General features: G+C 39.5%; 1 protein-coding gene across 3 annotated transcripts in view; it reads right to left on the bottom strand.

Moving 5' to 3' along the window:
* Positions 1 to 25,147, bottom strand: part of tsnare1 (t-SNARE domain containing 1) — a 495,360-nt gene that overhangs the window by 407,810 nt on the left and 62,403 nt on the right. For all 3 annotated transcript variants that reach the window (XM_008115495.3, XM_003223925.3, XM_062979952.1), the window contains exon 2: positions 22,340 to 22,385. The gene's annotated coding sequence lies outside the window, so the exon portion shown is untranslated. The remainder of the gene's footprint in view (positions 1 to 22,339; positions 22,386 to 25,147) is intronic.

The following is a 25,147-nucleotide window of genomic DNA, read 5'->3' as shown; positions in this document are numbered from 1 at the left end:
ATGGGTTCTCATGTCCAAAGACAAAGAGAGAGTCCAGAGATGGGATTACAATCAAAGTTTTGGTCTGGACCTTTGTCCTGTGACTGTTCAAGATCTCCAAGAGAATATTCCAGGGCTATGAACAGATAGTGTCCTGGTGGGATCCAAGAAAGTCCTTTGTCCAAGGATTATGACCCATCTCTGGTTGGCATCTGGGGGTCCAGGAGTTGTGTTGGGAGACCCCAAGGGGACGGCGAGGATGGAGACCGTTTTCAGTTTGTTTTTTTTTTCATGTTAGGAGTGACTTGAGAAACTGCAAGTCACTTCTGGAGTGAGAGAATTGGCCATCTGCAAAGACGTTGCCCAGGGGACGCCCAGATGTTTTTTTGATGTTTTTACCATCCTTGTGGGAGGCTTCTCTCATGTCCCCACATGGATCTGGAGCGGATAGAGGGAGCTCATCCGCACTCTCCCCAGGTTGGATTTGAACCTGGCAGCCTTCAGGTCAGCAACCCATCCTTCAAGTCACAAGGTTCTAACCCACTATGCCACCGGGGGGCTCCATAGTTTTGAGTTCATTGGGTCCTCTGTCCTTGGTAAAACTACAAATCACTGAGTTAAATTTATGTATATATTTTATTAGAGGTGGGTTTGGAGGTCTTAGATAACAACCTACTTGAAATGCTGGCAGAGTTTGCACAATTTGCATATGATAGGAGCTGTAGTTCAGTCATGTTCAGAGAGCAATATGTGCATCCCACCCATAATGGATCTGGACCAATCTTGGTACACATGATCCAGCTTAAAACACTGGTGAGGTTAAGGGGGCATGGTAGAGGATAATGGGAATTGAAATCCAGCCCCATCCAGAGAACTGCATGAATCCCACCCACAAACAAAGATGTTCCTCTCTTTCTTCCTGATCAGATGGCTCACTCTACTTACAATATTTAAATGAACATTTCCCAATATCCTTAGCCTGTCACTACACAGCCTGTGCATGATGAGAGTTGCATCCCAGGAATCTTTATGTTATGTTGAGACCTGGAGTAAGCTAATTTAATAGTGTTTGTTCCTATCCACTATTTCAGTGGTGATCCATCCAAGAATCTATCCCTGTGGATCTGATTCACCAGAAACATCCAATGATATCTGATTCATTTTCTATGGATTACCTGTTATCAAACCTGAACTCTAAAGTTGCATATAAAGTGGCAAATGTTGTTTATATGCTATTGCTTGCAGGAAAATCATTATGAATAGTGAATAGCTGTTAATAGTAAAACACTGTGCTTGTTCATTTAAATATTGCAATTGATGTTTTAGTATGTATGCAAATTTAGGCAGGTGTATATTAATTTGTTTCTGCTTCATGCTTTTATCTAGAATTGTCCTTTCTTGAATATCATTACCTTGTATTGTTGTCTGCAAAACTGTTCTGGTCTTTGACTGTAAATGAATTTTCAATTTGAGGAAAAGAGATCTGGCTTAATAGACCTGCAAACTTTCACAATGAGGAAAGAACTCCTCCGTTCACCAAATCCTACCTGGTTATAAGCTTCTATTTAGTAGAATTATGTAGAACTATTTTATATATGTATTATTATTTATTATATATTTACTATTTATATATTTGTTATAATATATTTATATATTTATTATGATTATAGTTCATTGTACGTTCACAGAGCTTGAGGTATCTTATAATAAAATCAATTTAAGACAGTAATTAATAACAAATTTAAAAGACTTAAATATAGATCGCCTCATCTATCAGTTGAAAACTAGATAATTTATAACTGGTAAAAGCAATGTATTATACAGTTGTCCTTCTACATTTGCAGGGATTAAAGGCATGGGGCTTGACAAATATGGGAAAAATGGAAATAAATCTTGGCACTTCAAACTGTTCATACATATATTGATCACATTCACAAAAGTAAATATATCCATATATAATGCATTGGTGACTTTTTTAGATTTCTTTCCATTTGTCTGTGATTTATGTACTAAGGCCCAAAATTCCCTCCATATTTCCATTAATTAATTGATGGAAAACTTGCAAATAATCACCTATGTAGCTGAAACCCACACAAGTGGAGGGTCACCAGTAACAATAGCCATACTATGTGAACAAACTGTTGTGTTTCTACATGGTAAGGAATCCTTGCAGCATTTTCCAACTCCACGGACAAAATCAATTTGGCTTAATGCAAAACCCATGTTTTGACGTAGCATGGAAATTATGGTGCCCATTTAATCTCCAGTTGGACAGAATTCCACAACTGGGATTGTGCGAAGACTCTCTCCCTTATCCTCCCAAAATGGTTTAAGCCTATTTGCAGGACACAGATGATGATCTCCAGAAGGTCTTGAGAGAGCCCATTAAAATCCACTGGGTGACTTTGGATGAATTACATACTCTCAGATTCAGAGAGCCCCGCCATAGGGTCAGCACAAGTCAGAAATGTCCTGACAGCACACAACAACAGTGACAACAAGAAGGAATATTCACAAATATTCAAACAATATATGAAAAGGGAGGTGCCCATGTATTGGGAAATACCAATGAGGAGTATCCCATTTGAATATTATCTTTGTAGTTCAGAACTGATTCTGTGTGAAAATTTTGGTGTGGTGTCCATATGCAGAAAGTGATCTCTTTTTCTTTTGAACAGGAATGTTATCTGTGAATGAAAGGGGATTTTCTAAATAGCATTTTTTTCCCATTCAAAGACCAACCAGGGATCAAATCTCACTTCTCTCATGCTCCCCAGCAACTCGTATACAACTGTATTTTCCCAAGTTCTACATGACAGAGTTGCAATGTTTCAGAAATATGGACCCAATTTGAAATCGCTATATCTCTACAACCGCAAACCACCCATGAATGAAACTTTTACCAACTGAAAGGGTATGCAAAGAATTACCTCTAGATGCCTTTCCCAGTGCACAAAGTGGACCTAATCCTCAGGCATTCGAAAGATGGTGAGCCCGCAACATAAGGCATTTTGTCTTCTGCAGTCCAGCATGATGGAATCAGTAACTGTGGTGCAGCATGCATTTCAATAGCATTTTGGCATTGATTTGAAAATGGCAAAGATCATTTGGTATCAATCCCAACATTTTGAAGGATCAGGTTGCTGTCAGGGCTCAGCAGCAAGACGCTAGGGATTTCTCAGAGGACGAGGGGGATGATGGTTTCCTTACTGAGGAAGTCTGTGTGTGATCAGAGTTGCTTAAGTAATGAGAAGATAAATTGGGCCCATCATTTTGAAACACCTTGTATATTGCATTTTCAGTAGGCACAAGACACAAAAGGGGAAAAAAATAATTTTATGGTTTGCAAAATACTATTTGAAAACTAGAACTAATGAATGACTCACTCCATGCCCACGCTCTGCCTAATGAAAAGCCACCCTTGTATCCACTTGTAGGATTGATCCTGTCAGCCAGTACAAGTGTTTTGTTTTGGTTCTTGCGGTCTCTTGAGCTCTATCCCATTCTCCCCACAATCTATTCTATAACATTATTATTCTGGTAAGAGAGAAGTACAGACAGCAAAGGTTTTGAGGGCATACTTCCAGGCATACAGATGGGACAGAGTGCAAGAAAGGAGAGACATGAGCTGGCTGTCTCACTAAACTATGAATCCCAGAGTTCTGTACTTGGTTTGTGTATTATTCACACATAGAGAAATGAATGGGTTTTGTGAACTCTTACAAATCCATAATACTGTAAATCCAGGGGTGAATCAAGTCCAAAATGGATCTTGGTAATCACTCTCGTTCATCATTACCCAGAACTGAAATCACCCTACTCACGCTAAGATTTGATTCCAAAAGGATAGGTTTGAAAATTGGCAACATTTCTCTGTGTTCACACCAACTTTTATGGTGTTCAGCTTTACAAGCTTTATGGTGTTCAACCATTGCGTGCTCTTGCACCACTTCCCCCACATTATTAATGATAGTCATATCATTTATTTACACAAGCAATATGGTGTTTGTTTGGATCGAAAAATGTTGCAATATTTGATTAATGCAGCATAGAATCATAGACTAATTGAGGTAGGTCCACCTACCAAAAAAAACATCAACTCCCATGAGATTTATGGCAATTCAAGTCACTTTGTGTTTGGAAAGTTCACAATTTGCTTACAATATGTACACCTGCAAAATCCTTTGCCTGAGAGTGTTTGCAGGACTTCTGCCTAACTAGTAGCATCTTAACATTAACTCTCAATATAGCTTTAATATAGCATGGCTGATTTGATTTAAATCACATTGGTAAAACCCATGATTGAAATTACTTTTCTCAAAGACCCTTTTAATGATTTCAATCACAATTTCGATCACTGTAGAGGAAGATTCTATTTAATTGGGTTTTTAAAACAATAAGTGCCCCACCGTCTAATATAATCTTACTACATATTGAGAGATATATGTCCTTCACGTTGGGATAAAGGCAGGATGGGAAATAAATACCTGGAGAGAGATATATATATATATATATATATATATATATATATATATATATATGAAGGTAGATGAGTCAATGTGATATAATGGTTTGAGTGTTGGACAAGGACTATAGGAAATCCCCACTCAACCACTTGTGAATGTTATGCAAATCTCACTCTTCCGTCCTAAGGGGAAGTTAACAGAAAATATCTTCTGAATAAAACCTTGCAGAGAAACCTTAACATGGGAGGAACCATGATGTAGTTCAGTGGTTCTCAACCTGTGTATCCCCGGGTGTTTTGGTCAACAACTTCCAGAAATCCCAGCTGGTTTACCAACTGTTAGGATTTCTTGGAGTTGAAGGCCAAAAACATCTGGTGACCCATAGATTGAGAACTACTAGTGTAGTGGGTTGAACGTTGGACCAGGTGTGCATCTATACAATATAACTAGTGCAGTTTGATACCATTGAAACTGCCATGGTTCAATGTTATGCAATCATGGAGTTTCAGTTTGGTGAGACATCAGCACTATTTGGCAGAAAAAGCTAAATGTTTTGTTCAGCTACAACTGGTGTTGCCACAGCATTGAGACATGGCAGTTAAAATGGTGTCAAACTGTGTTAATTCTAGAGCATATGGGCCTTTAATGTACAAAGGATTATGCAACCAACTATATCTTTGAATTCTATGTGCAATTCATGTACATCACCTGCAGCATAGCTCCCGTCTCCATGAATTGCTGTCAATGCAGTCATTAGAAATACTTAGGTCCATTCATCTATCCATAAAGGCTCTTTTTTCTACAAATGGCTTAAAGAAAATTTGGAAATGGAATTTTTAAAAATAGACCATTTAAAAAGTCATATCAACTCTGTTACAGACATACATTGGCTGTCTGGGAAAACTAAGCTCCAGATGTGTTTGAATTTGAAGATGAAAGAGTTGTTAGGAAGGGTGACATCAGGACAGTGAATCAAGTCCCAGGTGGTTTCCTGGAGGGCCGGAGAGCCAATATCTTCCTGGACAACCATTGCGCGCTCTCTCTTTATAACGATGGACACACTTCACACAGCTTCTGGGGATTCCTTTTTTCCCACTTGTTCACTCTTGGGAGACTTCTTGCTAAGTACATACTCTCCCCTCCTCCATACATCTTTACGCTTTAACGGTCCGACAAGGAGAGCTATGCCAAATACTCAGGGGAGAGGAACAGATGCAGGATAACCAGTAAGAAACAGATGGACCATTGCAGCAAAAAAACAAAAACAAAACACAACTTACTACTGCTGACACAACTTCCCCTTTCCCTCTCAACCTTGAGAAGTCACAAGTAGGGCTGAATCTTAGGAATAAGAAACAATTAACTTTTTGTCCTTGATATATATCACCCTGGAGTGCGTTCATCCTACAAAAGTTTCAAAATCCTATATATTATGAATGGCCACAATTGGCCCGTAAACAACAGCCAGTTGTTTGTAGAAGTCAAGAGGGATTAAGGTTGATACCAAATTAGCAACTGTAAGAATTAACATGCAGAGACATCAGGAGAAACAATTACAGTAGAGTCTCACTTATCCAACATAAACGGGCCGGGTTGGATAAGCGAATATGTTGGATAATAAGGAGGGATTAAGGAAAAGCCTATTAAACATCAAATTAGGTCATGATTTTACAAATTAAGCACCAAAACATCATGTTACACAACAAATTTGACAGAAAAAGTAATTCAGTACGCAGTAATGCTATGTAGTAATTACTGTATTTACAAATTTAGCACCAAAATATCATGATGTATTGAAAACATTGACTACAAAAATGCATTGGATAATCCAGAATGTTGGATAAGCGAGTGTTGGATAAGTGAGACTCTACTGTATTCCTTTTTTTACTTGAGAGAACATTTGTTTAGGAATCTCTAGGTCCTCCAGCACAAATTCCAGAGGAGATGGACCATAGATTAACATTGGATGACCTAGAGCACAGATTTCCAAATTTTGGTCCTTCAGCTATTTTGAATTTTGAATTTCAACTCCTAGAAGCCTCAACCAGCTTGGCCAACAGTCAGGGATTCTGAGAGGTCCAAAAACATATGGAAAGTAAAAGTTCGGGAAATGTCTAGAGATTTTTAGAGGGAACATTCTAATCCATTCCATGAATAATCAAATCCTGCAAATATGGAAAGCCGACTGTACCTTTATGTGTGTTATGATTGGCCAATACACATATTACTCTTTTGTGGTTTTTGGATATCATTTTGATTATGGTTAGCATGGCTACCCCTTTCTTATACCGTGTTTCATCACTGTATAGGTTCTAGGGTTGTCCAAATATTCGTTATGTTTCTCGTTTCGTAATTATTTCGGATTCTTCTCGTTTTTTGAAACGAGTATTGAAACGTTTTCCCTGGGCACAACTGGCAATGTAATTCGAACTATCATTGGCCCATTCTCTAATTGTTTCTTAAAATTTTCATTAATTTTTTTCCTTCCAAATTTTTTTTAATATTTTTTAAAAATTATTATTTATTTATTTTTTTGTTTCTGCAACCTAACATGAATGGGAGCCTAGCGCAGCCTAACATGGCCGCTCCCTGGCCAATCAGAGTCTTCCACGATGGCTGCCAAAGGTGGGGGCTAGCGTCCTCCGTGTCCACGTGGAGGATCTCTATAAAAATCCCCAACCGCAGCCGACCCAAGCCATTCTGGGTTGGGATACCAAGGAGAGAGGGTGTTTGGCGCGCGCTGGGAAGCTGCTGCTTGCTTGTTTGGGGGAGAGAGGGCTAACTGGGGGTAGAGTGTTTCTGTTGTTGCTGGTTCGATATGGTGTTTTTTTTGGGGGGGGGGGAAATTGGCTGGGGGCTTGGGGCAGAGTCCTTGCTGTGGCTGGCTTTAGGGAACTTTTTTTTTTCCAAAGGACGTCTGCATTCCTGCAAGTGCATTGCTTCCCTCCCGCTCCATTTGTAATCCCAAGCCCCCGGTCTGAGTGTTATTGCAGAAATCACAGAGACACACATTGTTTTCAAACCTAAAGGGTACATTGGAAGAAATAGTTTCCAAAGGACGTGGGGCACCTGCCAAGGCATTGCTTCCCTCACGCTCCATTTCTATTCCCAAGCCTTGGGCTGAGTTTTATTTCTGCAATCACAAAGTCAGACATTGATTTGATTCAATAGAGGGTCCACAGCAATTTATAGTTTCCAAAGGACGTTGCCAATCCTGTCAAGGCATTGCTTGGCATGTGCTGCATTTCTAATCCAAAGTCTACACAAGTAGAAGAGGGACTTTTACAGTGATAAGAACCCAATTGAACAGGAAATAAGACTTTCAAACCAGGAACAGGTTTCTTCAAATATTGAAAAATAGTGTATTATAAAAAGTTATGAAAATTCGCCAAAAATCATAAGAGACAGGAAACATTTTGCAATTTGTTGAGCAAAGAGTGTGGAATGTGTTCTCCCACTGTACCAAATTTGATGAGAATAGCTCAAGAAATGAGGGCGGGAGACCCCCAGAAACGCCCCCCCCCGGTTTCCTGTTTTTTGGCGATTGTGCATGCGCGTCCGCCATTTTAGAAACATTTTAGAAACATTACGAATTTTCGGAAATATCCGAAAATTTTGGGTGAAACATTAAGAAATAATTTCTATATCGAAGAGCCGGCACCCCCTACTTTAGAAACGAGAATTGAAACATTTTTTCCATCGATCGGACAAGCCTAATAGGTTCCAGGACCACCCACAATAAGTGAAAATCCACAAAGTAGGGACATTTATTTTAATATTTATACACTATTTTAAGTCTTTATCAACTAATCGTGTGTTGATAAATTGCCTCCTTCTCCTCCTGTTGCTACTTGGGCTCTTTTTCTCATCCTTTGGCTTTTCCTTCCTCCCTTACTTAGGCTATAAATTGTAATTTTTTATATAATATATAATAGTCTTATAGAGTTTATTGAAAAACCGCAAAACAGCAAATCTGTGAAAAGTGAACCACGAAGTAGTGAGGGAACACTGCATTTCTTTATGCAATGCTATCCTTATACTGGATCTTGTTTCAAGTCTCACAGATAGATAGATAGATAGATAGATAGATAGATAGATAGATAGAAAGATAGATATATCTTCCACACATAAAAATCTAGTTTCAAAATGTCTGTATTGTGAATAGAAAGAAATACCAAACAAATATTAGATGGAAGCCTAGTTTCATCTGAAACGCATCAGGGTAATAGGCTCCTGCTAGGATCAATCAGAGTTAAAAAAGATATAGCACTCAGGAAAGAGAAGACAAACAATAAAATCCATTAGTATCCAAGCATTCAGTCACAGCTACTCTCAGAAGAAAAGAAAGGAATAGTATAATTTTACCATTTCTCTCAAACACACACAGACATATATACCCGCCTCTCCAAGTAAGCCACTCTTCCAGGGAAGGATACATAACCTAAGTGAAGTTATTTTGTGAAATCCTCTCCATGATCTCCAAAGAAAGACTGCCATCTTACTTCCCCTTAAACTCAGATTGCAAAGGATTTTCTTTCATGGATTGAAATGTGATGTGGGTAGAAAATAGGGCAGGAGGATGGAAAAAAAGTGACAGCATGTTCTAGATGCCAAAGGTGCTTTCAACAGGGATGTAACAAAAGGGAACGGCTCTGGGACTGACCATTTAAAAAGATTTCAGGGACCAGTTTTTGCTCCAATGGAATGTGACAAAAGGGAGCAGTGATAAGCCCAAATGGAATATTGCTTCTTTGGAAGTCTCTCTTCAGGCTTCAAGCACACAGACATATGGACCAAACAGGCATGGCAAAAGTGCTGTTGACAGTAATGATGAATGTGTTTGGGGTGATTCTTCATCTCATAAGAATCAACCATATAAGAAAGGAGAGGGAGGGAGAAAGAGGAAGAAGTGTCCATGTCTTTTCTTTCTGTGTTTCTTTCTAATGACCAATTTTCAGTCACCTTCTCCAAGGCAGTGAAAGTGATAAGAGCATTAGAAAGCCTGGCCAGTGCAGATCATGGGTTTCACAGGATTGTCAATTCAATCTCTTGCTCTGCAGGAACCTATAGATTCTTGAGAAGTGGACATCAAATTCTGTTCAAATGCCTACCTCTGTTGAAGGAAAGTTTATCACCTTCTGAATTAGACTATTCCACTCTAAATCAGCTCTTACAGTCAAGAAATTCTGCCTAATGTTTAGGTGAAATCACTTTTCTTGTAATATTAATCCAGTAATTTATTTCCTAGTTTCTGGAGCAGCTGAAAACAGCCTCACTCCATCTCCCGCTTGACGGCACTGGAGATATTTCAATGTGACTTTTATCCCAACTCTCTTGCTTCTCTGGGGTAAACATATGCAACTTCCACAGCTATTCCTCATATGATTTGATTTCCAGGCATTTTGGTTGCCCTACTCGGGACATGTTCTTGTTTGTCAATATTCTTCTTTAAGTGTCATGCTCATAAATAAACACAGTATTTCAAATATGACCCAACCCAAGCCTGACAGGTGTACACATACTTCTTGGAGCCTTCCCTTTCTGTAATCCTGGCTAGAACAGACAATAGTGAGGAACACTGGGAGTTTCAGTTCAACTACATCTGGAAAGCCACATGATTCTCCAACCCTGGTGTAGATGGAATTATCAGGTTTAAATCACAGGGATGAAAAAAAAACCCTGAACATTAATGGTTCAAACTAGAGGTGAGTTCCAGATGTTGCTGAACTCCTAGAACCCTGGCTATGATTGAAAGCAAGCTATTTTGGAAGCTAGTTCAATGATACTTGGAGCCTCCTTGGTTGAGAATGGCCACTGTAGATCTTTTTTGGCCATGCTAGCCTAGATCCAGTAGGTCTTCCACACCGTTTGTGATAAAAGCTGCAGAACCCCATGAAAGTGGGAAAACTGTGAATAAAAATTGCTATTCTCTTGCATGATAGAATACCTCCCTAGGAATCTAAGTATTCCTATGTGGCGCTATGGCCAACATCTACCAGACTTTGACTATAAAATCCCACTGGAGGACCTATAAATGCTTAGAGAAATGTTCTGTCTAGCAATCTCTATAGTTTCTCCAGCCCAACTCTACAGTCGATTTCCCAGTTCCAGGACAGGAGGATATTTATTTTATTTATTTATTTCTATCATTTCTACCCCACTCTTCTCATCCAAGGGGTGGCTTACAGACTGGCAATGTATGCCGATACACCACAGTACAATATAATAAACATTAAAACAGTTAAAACAATTATAATATACAATAAATCATTGCAGTGTGGACATACTGGGCATGTTCTGTACTCTCTTCAGATTCTACCATATGCTACTCAGATGTTAGGATCTTGCAAATGCACTTGTAAAAGCTCTTTTTCTAAGGGACTGAATATTGAAAGTCCATGAGAAAAACCAACATGAAGAACATTGCTGGAGCAAAACAAAAAACAAAAAAACCCCAAAGATTTCTTACAACTATACAGCCATTCCATGGGACGAAGACACAGGGAAATCCTTGTCTGGCAATAGTGTTTCCGGTGTTGGACTAGAGCGTGGGAGATAATAGTTTGAATCCATGCACAACCACCAAAACTGTTGCCCCCAAGGCAGCGTGAACACTGAAAACCAGACAGAGACCAATAATTATATAATATCTTCATTAAAACAATTATAAATTCAGAAATGAATAAGTGGAAAGGATGAGTGGATAATAATCCTTTGTGAAAAGGTATGAATTAGTCCAAACAGTTGAAGAGAAATGTCCAATATTATTGTCCAAAGTCCAGAAACCGAAACACGTCTCAAAACTGTTGGAAAGTTCTTGAGCGGGGAACAACAAGGAAGCAAGACTGAATAACTGTCAGGACCCTGGCTGCAGAGCACCAATAACCTTACACAGAGACCAGTCTCTATCTAATATCTTTATTAAAGAAATATATAAAATCAATAAAAACAAGTGAAGAATATAGTTCAGAAGCAGACCTTTCAGATAAGGTCAAATATAGTCCAGAAATGTATTGTCCAATATAAGATATTAGAGTTCAAAGTTTTAATCCACTTGACCGAAACACACATTTTGCCAAGCAATAGTGTGGGGAAATAGCAGAGTCTTTAAATTCCAATGAAGCTTGACAACAAGGCTGGAAATACACTTGATTCTCGACTAGATCCGTGACTGGAGGCAAGACGAACATGAAGCATGAAACAGAGTCCGTGGTAAAACCGTGAGACAAGGCAAGGCTTGAAGCTTGATCCGGGAAGCAAGGAACTGGGATTACGAAGTCCACACACGATCTCTCTCCTCAAGCTGATCAATTGACACCGCAAAGTATCCCTCGCGCCAAACACCTATATTGGGTCTTGTTTTCCCGCCAACAGAACTCTTTCCCTAGAGAACGAGAAGCGAAACCCAACTCTGTCCAGATGCATGACTCCTTAGAATTTCCCAAGGGAAGCAGACCTAATCAGCCATTTGTTTGGCAGCGATTCTCAGGCTTCTGCGATTAGCCTCCCTGACTCCCCTATCTTTAGAATAATTTTCCCTCCTGGAAAACGGGGGGGGAGTTCTTCCCAAGGCCTGTTTGGCTGAATTCTTGAGGGCAAACATCAACATCCTGCAGGTGAAGAGACTCCGGCTCTTGCTGAACCGGCGAAAATCCCATGTTTTCCTCTTCGTCTGCCACAATAGTACTAGGAACAGGACTACAAGGCCCATGAGTCATCACAATAACGAAGTCCAAAGTCACTGAAAAGTCTTTGATATCAATGCAGGAATGAGATGAAGCTAAGACCATACTGGATTCAGGAACAAGTCAGGGAAGAGGATTCACTCTGGGTCGACTCGGGAGTCACGGCTCGGCTCAGCCGCCAGGAACAGGAAACTTGGCTTGGTAAAATCAGGAACTAGAGTCGGTGAATTGTTCTCAGGAAATGGCCACGTTGACACCGCAAAGTGTTCACAGTGCAAGACACTTTTATGGAACTTAGATCAGATCACAACGAAGGGAAGCCAAACTCTCCAGAGGTTCCCAAGGGAATCTTCTTATCCATAATCCTCTTGAGATGCCAAGCATTTACTCTTTCGGAGCCCTTGTTTTTCTGATCTCTGGCGATGCAGAAACTCCCTTCTGTTGAAGGGCACATTCTCTGGGGAACTCAGAACATCTGGTTCAGCCACGGGAGTAATATTTCCAGTATCTCTCCCAATTAAGGAAGCATCTGAACTATCAACAGCCGGCAGCTGTAATTGAAAGGAGCTCTGTGGACTAGGCAAAAAGTCAGAATAAGCTTCATCATGGTCAAAGTTCATTTCTGAATCAGGTTCAGAAACCAAAGGTGGCTGGGGTATGACAAAAACCCACTGGGTAGCTCTGTATAAGTCAAACTCTTTTAGCCTCAGAGGGAAGCCATGCCACTCCCTCCCACCTCAAACAAATCTCGCAAAAAAAAAAAAAGATAGAGTTGCCACAAGTCAGAAACAACCTGATGGCACACAATGATACTAGCAGTAAAAAAATAGCAAATCCATGAGAAAAAACTATCTCACAGACAAGTGCTCCTGTAAAAACAACACATCCCTCCTCAAAAATGAGTCAATACAGCAATAGAAAATTTATTGGGACTTGGCTTATTACAAGATTTGCTTATGAAGTAAATCCTTTCAATCCATTAAAAAAAAAACCTCTTAATCTTTACAAGAGCTACTCAGCACTAACCCATCAGAGGAAGAAGTGCATCAGGAACAGAAAAGAAGAGAAGCAGCATTCAAAACAAGCAGGAAGAGGGTTTTTTTGTTTGAGACTATGATTCAGAAGCAATTAAAACCCACTTGACACCAAATCCTTCTTGTCTATTTTTCAAAGGATGAAGATAGTATATACAGTAGTAACATATATTTCTAGAAAATTTAGTTTAAAAAAGATCCAATATATTTGGGTCAACTTATCCATGGGTCAATATAGGTAGTATGTATAATACCTTCACTCTTACAAAAAGGGAAGCATTCCCTTCTTTGAGTAGCAGGCAAAAGGCAAGAACTTCATCCTTCTAGGAAAACCTAAAGGAAGCACTGGCCTCCTACTCTTTCTTTCTGGGCAGGGAAATGGTAGTTGTAGTGTCCAGGAACTGCTGGCCCTTTTTCCTCTCCATGGAGCATTCCTTGACTTATCCATGGGTCATATAAAAATTCATAACTGGGGTCCTTAACTAATGTACATATGTGTGTTGGTTTGTATCACAAAAGCTCCTGTACGATTTGATGGATCTGGACCAAACGTGGCACACATATCCTTCATTATTCAACGTTAAATAATTGATGGTTTTGAACTAAAAAAACACCCCTTTCAGTCCAAGAGCAGAAGGATAAAAAAGATACAGAGCAGTCGCTGTCACTATGGTAGTTGAAGTGTCCCTCTGTCATGTGACTTGGAAATAAAAGGAGTAAAGCAGATTGTGTTGCTAGGTGACACGTATATGAGAAGAATGGAGAAAGAAAGGAAATAAAGAAAGAAAAGGAAGGGAAAGGTAGGCCTTCTCGGAGCTGAAGAAAGGACAAAGCAGGTAGACAATGGCCTCTCTGACACCTGAGCAAAGCCAGGTAAATATGCAAACAAGAAAAGCACAATGGGTGACACTAGAGTTAGCTGTCTATTGCAAAGCCACATGTACAATGGAGAAGATGTCCTTTCTGATGTTTCAGACAGTTGGGTCCAACTATTTGACTGATTTAAACATTGAGAGTGGTACAACAGAGGAACAAATTGCATTGGAAAGAGGTAGACTGTCTTTCTCTGAAGATTAGAGAGCCATTTGTTTGAGATATTTCAGCTGTGAGTTTTCCTCATCAGCAGGCAGTTGGTCTAGATCAGTGGTTCTCAACCATTTTTTGGCGAGGGACCACTTCACCAGGGACCACTTTGACCGGGGACTATTCTCCAACATTAGTACCAAAAGGGCTATGAATCATTTTTTGGTCAACTTTACATTCGATTTGGTTATTTGGAGTGCTGATTCAAAAAACTGCATTGCATAGACTACTTTAGCTCTAGTTTCTAATACATATGCCATCCAGCAGTCACCACCTGCTCACCCACAGAAAACCATATTTAATAATCTAGAGCTGATTTTCCCCGCATGTCTTGTGGACCTTATTTTAGGTCTTGTGGTTGGGAACAGGTTGGGAACCACTGGTCTAGGTGGTCTTAAGGGTCTCTTCAAATTCTATAAGTCTATGATTCAATAACTTTTTTTAAAATGATAACTCAGATCGTCCGTACTTCAAGAAATGACCCAGGTAAAACTTTTCTGTCACTCCTAATAGCCTGGCAACTGGGTCAGTGCATGGTTGATTTGATTTCAATACATACTTAGCAAGAACAAAAAAGGAAGGTCCTTGCAAGGTCTTACAGTTATAAAGGGAGAATTAGAACTGTCTGAAGTTCATTCAACTGAGATTAGATGCTCAGCCACATTAATATTGCTGAAATCAGACAAGCTGAAATGGAAAATAAAAAGCCACTCAAACGACTTGTTTAGCATTAAAATAGATGCATGTGGGCACATAATGCAGAGCTTCGGAATACATGGATGAAGAAGTACCTGGTGGAATAAATCACATTTTTGTGTCCTGCATCTCAAACCATCACAAACTTAATGGAGAATGGAGAAGGAGATAGAGGTAGAGTGGCAGGCCCTTGTGTTTTCCCTTACTTAGTGTCTTCAGGTCATGCACATTTTTGAAAGGACAAGTGGTAAATGAAAATTAGTAAATCCATATGCCATACCTAATGTAGCACATACCTATTCCATACTTGTAACAGTATGGAGGCCTAATACATCAACCATCCCTTTCCAACTTGAGAACATGAGAAGAAAGCTAGGTAGGAACACACACGTTCTATGGGGAACATCCTAAATTCAATCCTTGATAGCTTCAAAAAAGACTGGGATATAGATAGATAGATAGATAGATAGATAGATAGATAGATAGATAGATAGATAGATGGTATGGACAGTTTATGTTGAACAATACCTAAAACAATACATAACTCATTCGGTCAAACTCCTTTGCTAGGCAAAAAAGTATCCCAAACTCCAGCAACTGCAGCAAATAGCAGCCAGCTATTCTGTTGGGTGTATTATCTATACCTAACTTCTCTCAAGCAAGCAAATGAACATTTTTGGTTGATATGGAGCCAGCCACATATTGAGTTGAAAGTTGTGAAAGTGGTGCCACTGTGCTCATTCCATAGCTTACACTGAATATCATCATGCATGGATTGAATTGTTGGCTACAGTTGTGCATTATGCATTACACATCACAGCATTGCAATTTTGTAGGGAGGCGGAGCAATTGAGCTATCCATTTATAGTTGGTGGGATGCACATGCAAAAGTCATGCCACCAATGTGTGGTCCTACCACTATGGCTTCTAAAGTTAGAGGAGTATTTGTGGTTTCAATACAGGACTCTATCCATCTAATCTCCCACAGGACATCACCACTCTTTAATAATTGGCATCACAAATTCCCAAGATTTCCAATGTTCTTGCATAGTGTTTTCATAGTGTGTATAATTCAAAAATGACTTGATTCAGTGTAGAACACAACATGAAAGATTTTGGTTGTGATACATCTAAATCCTGACACCAGCTCTCACTAATTCGCATCTCTCACTTCCTTTCTTGTCATACTTGAATGAACTCTAACCTTAACTCCTCTAACATCCCTAACTCCTCTTTTTAATCTCGCCTTCATTATAAAAATCTGTTCAGATCTTCAGTCATTCCAAGGATTCCATTCTCTCATCCGCCCTCATTTATGGATTTCATATATGTAAAGAAGAAGAAGGAGGAGGAGGAGGAGGAGGAGGAGGAGGAGGAGGGGGGGGGGGAAGAAGAGGAGGAGGAGGAGGAAGAAGAAGAAGAAGAAGAAGAAGAAGAAGAAGAAGAAGAAGAAGAAGAAGAGGAGGAGGAGGAGGAGGAGGAGGAGGAGGGGGGAAGAAGAGGAGGAGGAGGAGGAAGAAGAAGAAGAAGAAGAAGAAGAAGAGGAAGAAGAAGAGGAGGAGGAGGAAGAAGAAGCAGAAGAAGAAGGAGAAGGAGAAGGAGAAGGAGAAGGAGAAGGAGAAGGAGGAGAAGGAGAAGGAGAAGGAGAAGGAGAAGGAGAAGGAGAAGGAGAAGGAGAAGGAGAAGGAGAAGGAGAAGGAGAAGGAGAAGGAGAAGGAGAAGGAGAAGGAGAAGGAGAAGAAGAATTTTATTTGGCTCGAGGAATATGTGTTTTGGAATATGTGCATTGGCATCTACAGTAGCGTCTCACTTATCCAACATAAAACGGGCTGGCAGAATGTTGGATAAGCGAATATGTTGGATAATAAGGAGGGATTAAGGAAAAGCCTATTAAACTTCAAATTAGGTTATGATTTTACAAATTAAGCACCAAAACATCATGTTATACAACAAATTTGACAAAAAAGTAGTTCTATACGCAGTAATGCTCTGTAGTAATTACTGTATTTATGAATTTAGCACCTAAATATCACGATATATTGAAAACATTGACCACAAAAACACTGACTAGTAAAAGGCAGATTGCATTGGATAATGCAGAATGTTGGATAAGTGAATGTTGGATAAGTGAGACTCTACTGTATACATAATGAGATATCTTGGAGATGGGACCGAAGTCTAAATGAAACATAGCATTCATTTATGTTTCACATGCACCTTATACACATAGCCTGGAAATAATTTTATAAAATATTTTACGCAAGTTTGAGCAGGAAGCAAAGTCTGTTTATATATCTGTTTCTATACAGATATATAAACCCCACTTGGCTAGTTTCGAACAGTCCTCACAACCTCTGAGGATGCCTGGCATAGATGTGGGCAAAATATCAGCAGTGAATGCTTCTGGGACATGGCCATACAGCCTGGACAATTCACAGCAACCCAGTGATTCTGGTCATGAAAGCCTTCACCAACACAAAGTCTGTATACACTGAAGGATCAGAAAGCAAAGGTGTCACTTATGTATGCAATTCTGGATTTTAGAATTCCAGATAAGGGATACTCAATTGACTGCTCACTTCATATATAACTGACTTACCTTAATTTGCCTAATAAATTCAAACTATTTCTGCATAAATCTATAACTCAATGGACTGCCCCTTTCAGAATCCCCCAAAGAATATGACCAACACAGACAGCTATTATGAGAGTTGCATCTGAAACAAAAAAAAAAAACCCTCTACACTTTTCTGAGTTCTGTTTCTATTGACTAACAGTCTGACTTGGTCTAAGAAAAGAATCATATTTTCCCCCTGAAGGTAGCTTATAAACTCTCCCCTTTCTCCTTCTGATCCCTTCATTCTTTGACACTTGTTATGGAACAGGTTACTTCTCAGCCAGGTTCTTGCTGGGTCAACTTTTATCTTAATTATCTGTTTCCTTAGAAAGATGATGGGCTATGACTGCTCCTCTGCACCTGTGCCTTTTTTCATAGGCTTTTAAAAAGTGACTTTAAAATCCCTTTGTTCCAGTGCTGAAAATGGCTTTATAGCTGCGGTTTTAGCCCATCCTTTGGGGGAAAAGAAGAACAAGCAGCCAGAGTGCTGAAATTTGCTCCTATAACATTCAGTGCAAAATATCCAACTGAGTTAGAGGACATTTAGGATACCTAAGTAAGGACCTTAGAGCATGAAAACCCTCTTTTGTCAATGCTGGTAGCAAATATTTGGATGAAATCTCAAGTAGGAACCCAGTTGGCCCTTAGCTTCCATAGAGGTTAGGAGCACAGAAGGCCCACAAAAGTTGCAAATATAAATCAGAATTGTGAAGAATGTTTACTTTAGCCAATGAGAACACTTTTGTAGGCACTTCTAGGTTCTTCAGTGAGATTTCATGGTCATTTTCCATGGGATGTTGACCATAAAATTGTAATGGAGGATCTATAAATACATCTTTCCCCAGTTACTTATAGGGAAGCAATGGATCTGGTTGAAACGTTTTAAATCCTGTATAGATTTGGGTAAAATAATTTGATCTCAAAGTCAACCTCACAACCTCTGAGGATGCCTGCCACAGATGTGGGTGAAATTTCAGGAGAGAAAACTTCTGGAATATGGCCATACAGCCTGAAAGACTCACAGCAACCCAGATCTCAAACTCAAACTGACAAGGCAATAGGAAGAAGCTACTTTTGGCAGGTAATGGTCTTCCAAGAGTTTCTACACCTGGGTTACAACCAAGAAGGCCTTCCACCATTGTCCACACCCAGTGTGTTGATCCCACTCACAAGCCACAATTAGTCATTCATATCTGCTAAAGTGAAATTGAGGCAACTATTCATGCAATTCCCAATTTACAATTCTTAGACTGTCTTAAGCAAGTCTGGAAACAAGTTGAATCTTTATGCAAATAAGGAAACGAAAGTTTAGATATAAAAAGAAATCACTCGTAATGGCACAACTCTCATAACAGCACCAAATACACAAGTGACACCATTAAATACTTACAAACCCAATCATAATAATGTCAAGTTTGATATAAGAATGTGACAAATCTCGAAGCTAACAAGCCGCTTAGTGATCATATTTCATGAAAAACAAAGGTTTTACCCATCACACTTCAGTCAAAGAGCAGAAAGGCATTACAAAGGAGGGATGGAAGAGAAAACAGTTATTAATTTTTAGAAGAAAATTAGCTATCCCTTCAGGGTTTTTCACATCCATTTCAGGTTGTAATAGAATAGTAATAGAATAGCACCCCAGGGACATCACTTGGGAGTCAATATAAGGTATATTACAAGGACCCTGCTTCCTAATGCTATGACGTGATCCAATAAAATAATCAGGGTTACTCAGTCACAGCATAAAAGGGGAATTGGGAACAATGGGAAAGAAAAATCTTATTCCATCTTAACTAATTTGCATGTTACAACATGAACCTGGATATTAATATACTTCTTCAGAGCATACATGTGCATTTTTCACAGAATAGGCCTTAATAATAATATTTTTTTTAGGCCTTGAACTTCAATTAATCTTGTCAATCAAGAATTCTCTCCATCCAGGTTTCCCAACACTCAAGAAATGGTCAAATATTTTAAATATTTGCAAACATTATTTCCATCACTAGATTGCATATGGCTGAGCATTTGGAAATGTGATCAAGAGATATGACTTCCACATAGGGGAAATGATTTTGTAAGTGAAGAGGTATATTTCTTTACTTATGTCTAGAATATTCAAGGTTTTGCTGATGGTCAGTGTAAATAAATATAATTGTTTTTTCTATACCTTGGCTCAGTTATTAATCAGAAGGGAGACTCTAGTCAAAAAATCACAAGAAGTCTAGGACTTGGATGGACAGCTATGAAGGAACTAGACAAGATCCTCAAGTGTCAAGATATGTAATGAACACTAAAGTTAGGATGGTCCATGCCATTTCAGATCCCATTTCCATGTATTGTTGTGAAAGGGAGACAGTACAGAATATTGATTGGAAGAGAGTCAAGTCATTTGAGTTGCTGAGGAGAATTCTGTGGATTTGATAGGCTGTTAAAAAAAAAGAAAATAATAAATAGATCCCAAAGCAAATCAGGCCCAAACTCTCCTAAGAAGTCAAAATGACTAATCTGACACCATTGTATTTTGGATATATCATAAGAAGACATGACCCAATAGAAAAGAGAATGATGCAACATGACAATGAATAAGGGGCCAGGCTGTGGCGCAGGCTGTTGAGCAGCTGCAATAAATCACTCTGACCATGAGGTCATGAGTTTGAGGCCAGCCCATGGCGGGGTGAGCACCCATCAATTAAAAATAAAAAATAGCCCCTGCTCGTTGCTGACCTAGCAACCCAAAAGATAGTTGCATCTATGAAGTAGGAAATAAGGTACCACTTATAAAAGTGGGGAGGCAAGTTTAACTAATTAACGACCTGGAATGAGGAAGTGCCGTCAGAGTGGATGATGAAGCAGCTGCTCCCTCCTGTGGCCAAAACCGAACATCCCCTCAGAAGAAGGTTAAATTGCCTCTGTGTCTGTCTCGGTCTTTGATGTGTTTATGAGCATTGAATGTTTGCCTTATGTGTGTATAATGTGATCTGCCCTGAGTCCCCTTCGGGGTGAGAAGGGCGCAATAGAAATACTGTAAATAAATAAATAAATAAACAAATAAATAGAAGGCAGTAGGAAAGGAGAAGACTGAATACAGATGGATTGACTCAATCAAGGAGGCCACAGCCCTGAGTTTGCAAAACATGAGCAGAATTATTGATAACAGGGTGGCTTTGAAAGCTCTCATTTATAAGGTCACCACAAGTTAAAGTTGACATGAGGACAATTAACAACAACAGATTCCTGGTTCTCTAGACATATGGTTCTCCAGATATTGTTGGTCTATAAGTTCTAGCATCTCAGACAACATAGCCAATGAGGAATGCTGGGAGCTACATTCCAACAACTTACTGAGGACCTCAAGTTCAAGTTCACTTTATTACGGTCAATGACCAGTTCATAAACTGAGGACCTCAAAATATCCACCACAGATCTACACTGTCTATATTTGAAGCTCTAATATGATACCCTCCGCATCCGAATATGTAAATAATAATTCACAATGGTTACGCTGTAGTATGTGTATGTGTATCTGTTAACTCTGACTAAAGAATGTTTTTTTTTTTCCTTCCTAGAGTCAACTGCTAAAATCACCACCAAAGAATGTGTCCACCTCATTTTGTCAGAAAAGGTGAAGTCAAACATTTGTATAAGGAAATAAAAACTAAAGCTCTAGGAAGGGTTCATTAGTCCATACAATCTTGAGGATAGAGAATTATGAAGGTTCACCTCCAACAAAACATGATTATTGGTTCAAGAACACTAAGCAAAAAATAGTTTAAAGGGCAAAGGAGGAAGGGATTGACATGGACTGGGGGAACTAGACAATTTTAGACCTAAAGGATGCATTTTTAAAAAACGGGGAAAACTTGTCAAAAACATGATACTGCTTGCATACAAGCACTAAAATGCCTCCTAGATCTCAAATAAATAAGGTTCTCTTATGATGAAATACAAATATGTTCATTATCATGTTGCAGAAAAACACACGTAAAACATTGCAGAGAGCATCTGCCAAACGCACACAGATAAAAGCATTCCACGTGACCCGCCTGAGCTTGAAAGAAGATTAACAAACCACAACTTTGCTTTCACCGGAATAATAAACTTGTCAATTCGGAGTTAATATGGATGAAATTGCCAGTATACTGCCTCATTGGATCAAATTTGCACACACATAAGCATATCTGTGTTTTGCCAGGAGTGCTCCTATCCACAATTGGCTGCCCTGTTTCAACCACGGGCCATTTTCAACAACATTAACTTTCAGGTTTAGATTTAAATACAACCAATTAGTTCATATCATCAACTCTTCTAGCCTCGTGGGGTACACAGTATGTCATCAGGTATTAACTCAATGACACACACACACAGAGTTATGCACCCTTTGGGAGAAGGCCAAAGACTCTGAGCAAATCTGAAAAGTCTGAAATGTAGACTGATAAGCCTGATATCGACTCTCAACTAAATAGCAATCTATATGCCTTGTTCTGAAGTGCTGATATAGCTCTGGACAACAGTTTGTGAGTCAGTGCGGTATAAGGAAGGAAATAATATTTATCTTTTTAATGTTTTTGTCCTGTCTCATTTTTTTTGTCTTTTCTTGTCTCTACAGGGTTTTTTAAGCCAATAGGTATCAACAAGTTGTAAGACTATAATATAACTCATGCCTTATAAAAGAAGCATTACTACATGTGCAAGTGCACAAGTTTTGTCTCATCAGGTACAGTTACCATTCCATTACCCATTGGCAATATGAATTAATAATTTCCCTGCCATTACCTTGTCGTTTTCCACAGATCCAGTAGGCCCAAGACTCTTCGACAATCTGCAATGAAAGAAGGAGTCATGATTGAGTGATATAAACTCTTAGAGTCTAGGTCATCCTTACTCAACTTTTTTCCCTTGGAGGAACTCTTTAAATATATTTAGATCTTAGGGAACCCATGCATAAAAACTATTATATCTACAGGCCAAAAAAAGTTGTTTTTTCCAATCAGTATATCTTGTGTTGGAGCCCCGGTGGCTCAGTGTGTTAAAGCGTTGAGCTGATGAACTTGCAGCCCAAAAGGTCCCAGGTTCAAACCCAGGGAGCGGAGTGAGCGCCCGCTTTTAGCTCCAGCTTCTGCCAACCTAGCAGTTCAAAAATGTGAGTAGATCAATAGGTACCGCTCCGGCGGGAAGGTAACAGCGTTCCATGCAGTCATGCCAGCCACATGACCTTGGAGGTGTCTACGGACAACGGCAGCTCTTCGGCTTAGAAATGGAGATGAGCACCAATCCCCAGAGTCGGTCACGACTGGACTTAATGTCAGGGGAAACCTTTACCTTTCCTATATCTTCTGCCACCCCTACAGACCTCTAACAGAACCCAAGGATTTCAAGCAATCCTGCTTGAGAAACCCTACTTCCAATCAGTGACTGTCAACCCATAGAATATGCTTATTAGAGTTTGGAGAGTGACATATTTCCTCAGAGGTAGAAGAGGAGACAACTGTAGGTGGTCTTTTAGGAGGCAAAAACAGGCAAAAGATGAGAAACCATTGTGGTGGAGGGATCTGGAGAGGATGACGAATGGGACAGAACCCACTTTGCAGCTGACTTGAAAGCAAAGTAGGAAGGCCAGTTGAGGGCAAAAGTGAGTGAGTGAGTGGTCACTACCAGCTCCTGAACCACCAGATAATATTCACCCCCTGTGGGGGAAAAGAGTGAGGAAACATTGGTGGGTGAGGAAGATCTGGGAGGTTTCTCACCTGCCTTTGGTTGTTCACAGCCCAATTGACTTTTTAGAGAAGATAGAGAGGAGGAAAAGGAGCAGATGGGGTCAGTGCTTATTATATGGTAGGTTATCCGGGAATGGGCTCTTCACTAAACTAAAATGAAAGTTACTTGGGAAGGCCAAGAGCTCAAACACTGTTTTCATCCTAAATATCTTGGTGTCACCTTAGATCGAACACTAACATTTAGGAAAACTGCCTGAACACCAAGCACAACATCCTGCGGAAACTGACTGGCAGCGCATGGGGTGCAGACCCACAAGTAATAAGAACATCAGCCCTGGCCTTGTCTTTCTCAACTGCTGAGTACGCCTGTCCTGTCTGGCACAAGTCTGCCCATGCAAAGCAGGTGGACATAGCACTGAACGAAACATGCAGAATAATCACAGGATGCCTTAAAACTACACCTGTTGATAAACTCTACAAGTTAGCTGGCATTGCCCCTCCTGACGTGCAACGGGAAGTTGCTGCTAACGGTGAGAGAAATAAGGTCGAACATTGTGAAAGCCACCCACTGCATGGCTATCAGCCTCCTCCCACCAGACTCAAATCAAGGAAGGGCTTCATGAGAACCAGCACTCCTCTTGATGTTCCCCCAGCAACAGCAAGGGTGTCCCTCTGGGCAGCTAAACCCAGAAGTGCCAACCCATTCTGCTCTTCTCGCCAAGTTAGCTTAGTGCCAAAGAGACACCACTACCACCATCTTCCTGCCCAACATTCAAAATGGCCAGAAGCAATGCCACGTTGGACAGAGGTGTCTCATTAACCAATGCAAAGTTGAACCAGATCTTTTAAGCATTTTTGGACTTATAATCAAGAACTCTATTGGGTTTCTCTTGAAAGGAGGGATTTCTTTAAAAAAGTTAATTTTAAATGAATTATCCCATTCATTTTACAGCGTCATATTAACATACTTAACAAATTAAAAGTGAAAAGTCCTATAGATTTTCAACTACTTTCCCCGTACCTATTTGATATTGGGAAAGAAAAAAGTAGTTGCATGATTTTTTGAAAACTCTGTTCCTCATCCAACCCATCAAGCCCTTTCTCTTGCTTTCTTGAGACAGAAAAGGAGTCTTTATATTGTAACTTTGTAATTAATAGAATAATTGTACTTGAACCTTGTATTTAAATAATGATTCTATAACTATTTTGTTTATATAATCACCTACTGATGAAAATAATAATTTTGCACTGAGCAGAGGGTTGACTCTAATGGCCTCTTCTATAACTCTATCTGACTCATTTATGATCATTTTTAATCCAAACTACTATGCTAACAAAATCTCAAGGAGATTTCATCAATCAATGATTAATCAAAAGTGCTACATTCATTTAAAAATAATACATTGTTTCAATGTTCTATCTCATTGATTAGCTTTAATAATGACTGTTTGCTGCTCTGAAGCAGTAAAATTGAATTCCTTAAAAGACAAGACACTGTAACAAGAATTGCAGCTTGTTCTGTGCCAGTTTACAATATTCAGATGCCCAGGCTATATATCTGTCATTGTGTGTATTTATTCACATTTCATACCAATGTGTAAGTCCTTGAGTTTTGTCTCTCTCCTTATCTAGGGAAGTAAACCGTCGTAATTTCATTCTCTTGGACAACAATAAATAAGTTTGCCATTTAGTTCCTCACCATGAGGAAAAAAAATTGAAAAACACCTAACTTGAGACATTATCAATATATTTGTTATTGATTAAATATTTCTCTGTGTGTATGGGTGTTTTAGGATTGCCTGTTAATCTATGGGATGCCATGATTTTCATAATGTTGCCTTAGGCAAGGAATAATCCGAGGGGCTTT

This window comes from Anolis carolinensis, chromosome 4, assembly GCF_035594765.1.
Source record: "Anolis carolinensis isolate JA03-04 chromosome 4, rAnoCar3.1.pri, whole genome shotgun sequence".
Lineage (NCBI taxonomy): Eukaryota > Metazoa > Chordata > Lepidosauria > Squamata > Dactyloidae > Anolis > Anolis carolinensis.
This window is presented reverse-complemented; position numbering and strand designations above follow the sequence as displayed.